This window comes from Dermacentor andersoni, chromosome 6 (assembly GCF_023375885.2).
Source record: "Dermacentor andersoni chromosome 6, qqDerAnde1_hic_scaffold, whole genome shotgun sequence".
NCBI classification, from domain to species: domain Eukaryota; kingdom Metazoa; phylum Arthropoda; class Arachnida; order Ixodida; family Ixodidae; genus Dermacentor; species Dermacentor andersoni.
Window position 1 is genome coordinate 158,649,536 of NC_092819.1, and position 3,105 is coordinate 158,652,640.

A 3,105-nucleotide genomic window follows, 5' to 3' on the forward strand; every position below is an offset into this window, starting at 1 on the left:
GCAGCGTCGTTCAAAGCAGCGCCATTTTCCCCACCCCGGCATCATTCGTGCGAGCTTTTGTGCGCATCAAGGATGGGCAGAAACGTATACGGGACTGCAAAACAGAAAGGCGTAGGCAGAAAGGAAGAAAAAAAAAGAAAGAGAAAGTAAAATACTTCCTGCCAGGCTGCAGGACACCAAAAGTATACCACCGAAGCAGGGGTACCCTTCTGAAACACCCCGACATTCGCTAATCGATTCCATCGGTGTGCCATAGAAAACCCACCGTGCGAGCAGTCGCAGCGACTTTCCCTTGGCTTTTTATCTCGGTCGCATAGAGCCACGTTCTCGATCACTGCATCGATCCGAAAGGTGTTGTGGCACGTGAACGGTCACTTATCAAAGACCCTTTGGTGGCGCCGCAGGGTATAGATACGAAAGCTTGCTTTTTTTTTTCACTCCATTCGGTATAGCTCGAAACTAATTTCGTGTTTTTTTTTTCCTTGACCATTTCGAGGCGGTCTGATGGAGCACTAAACTAAGTCCCTTTGTTTCTTTCATGTTTCGAATCGTATCGCCGTGAGCAGTTTCTTTTATTTCTTAATTTTTTTTCAGCGTTCTTCTGAAGATAGCCTACCAAGAAAGGAGACAGGAGCAATGAGTTGAATGCCAGTGCGTCAGAGCTGACGACGTGAGATAAGTGTTTTGGAACGAAATAATGAGAGGGGAGAAGCTGCTCTCCGCTCGACTGCAATATAATTCCGCGGCCACTAAGTCCATGGCGACTCCTCCTTTCACGAATATACCTACTACGACCATTATCCTGTTATTCACAAGGCAGTAATTGTGTATGATATTAGGCTTCCATAGCTAAAGCTTTTATCGAATATCGCAGGCGCTGAAACTTGTCAAGTATCAGGAAACCGTGCTTAAGTTATGGGCAAATGGGAGACAATAGAAAATCGATAATGGCTGGCTCATCTAATGCGTGCAGCCGAAAGCGAGCGAGGAGTGTAGCACAGGAGAGTTTGACTTCCTGCCCAAGGATCCACATGTCCAGGCAGATGTGCCCGACGTTCGCTATCTGCCGCCGCACACACAAGCGTTCGACTGAAGCATCCGCGAGTCATCATTCAGCGAAGTCCGCGTCTGCCAGTGGTAGAGATGATGTGCGGTTCCGCACTGGTTGAGCACGCCCCAGGTGAATTCCATGGTGATCGCCGTTAAACAGAACCAGTGTGTGTAGAGAGCCCGCTAGAGCGAATTTCTCGGCCCGTGACACTTGCCCTCCTTTGCGGAATAAAAAATTAAATTATGGAGTTTTACGTGCCAAAACCACTTTCTGATTATGAGGCACGCCGTAGCGGAGGACTCCGGAAATTTTGACCACCTGGGGTTCCTTAACGTGCCCCTAAATCTAAGTACACGGGTGTTTTCGCATTTCGCCCCCATCGAAATGCGGCCGCCGTGGCCGGGATTCGATCCCGCGAGCTCGTGCTCAGCAGCCCAACATCTTTTGCGGAATAGTTGTACTTTTAATAGGGGTGTGAGTTTTGGCACGTTGGAACTCAATTATTTACGCAGGGCACGGACTGAACAAAAAGCATATGCGCGCAAGAAAATTGCACCACTTTCACTATTTACTTCTCGTGACCCCGTTACTATGCTTCGTACCCATAAACGTTAACATAATCAGTGTATCAGTGCCCAGGTTATATTGCATGCACATGCCATGTTGCGAAAAATGGATTAGGCAGATCAGCCGTTGCTTAAAGGACCTTTTGGGGGATCATTCTTGCAATGTACACTGTCAGGTGTCGTTTTTTTTTTGGTTTGTTTTCTTGCGATGCTTCAGACTTGTGCCTTTCCGCCGTTGTTTTATATCAGCAGAACTGTTAGCGGAAGCAAGACTCAGAATATGAAAAAAAAATGATTATAAGCCAAGGTGTATCACAATTGATTTTGACCCCCTTAGGGTTCTTATCACCCAACTCAATTTAGGTAAACGTGTCGTTTTGCATTTCGCACTCTCCGGAATGCGGCCACCGCCGCCAGGTAACGAACCTGCGACCTCGTGCTTAGCCGTACAACGCCCTTACCGCTAAGCCACAGCTGCCGATAATCAGCCTGCGCGAGAAATTATTGAAAACGCAATCAACAGAACAACTTGGCGATATCTTTGTGAGCGTGCGTTTCATTGTGCGAACAGCGAGATGAGCCTTTCCTTTCTAATTTCGAGCAGGCATAAGGCGTAGATTAGATAGCTTATGGTTAGTTTTGCGCACTTACCAATCCGATTAAGCTGTTACGCTGACGTCTGTAGGGTAAAAGTTCTGGTGGAGTCTGAAGAAAAACACCTAAATAGCAAACTATGTGGGATGCGTCTTTCGGCTGTACGCAATAACCTATTGTTCGTAGTAATTTGGACATATCTGGTTGAATAATATTTATCCATCATATAACAACGGAGCATCGAGTTAACTGCAATATAAGAACGGTGTTGTGATGCAGTTAATTTATATTCAAGTTACTTTATTCCTCATATAGTCATCACTATTCGCAAGCAACTAAGACGCATCCCATTAATTCTGATGGTTTTACGTGCTCTTGCTTTCCATTACCAATTAGTTGGTGAAATAAATTGCCTATCAAATCAAATAACACATAGATATGTTACAACGTTTTACGCTAGTGGGGATGCACTCTTGCGCATTGCACCGATATATTCGAAGTATTAGTTTCGCTTCCAACCTCACGTTTTCTCTGTAAACAGTAGTACAGGTACTTTTATTATGATACTATTTTCTATCATTCACAACTGCAGGTATTTTGCACTTTACTGTGTATGTATTCACGAGCTCGCAACACAAACGTGAAAGCTGTGTAATTTCGACGACAGCTTTTCCTTCGTTCAATATGCACATAGCTTCTGTTTGCGTCCTTTCACCGGTAATCCTTAGCAAGTGGACAGCGCAAGTGGAGACAAGGACGCAGACGGGACGAAGACGAGCGCCCACTTTTCACTGAGGTCTGACTTCAAAGCAACATGCATCACCAACCAGCGCAATCAGTCAGGCCAGAATATGCGTATATATACGAATTAACAGTAGGTACAACGAGAAAAAT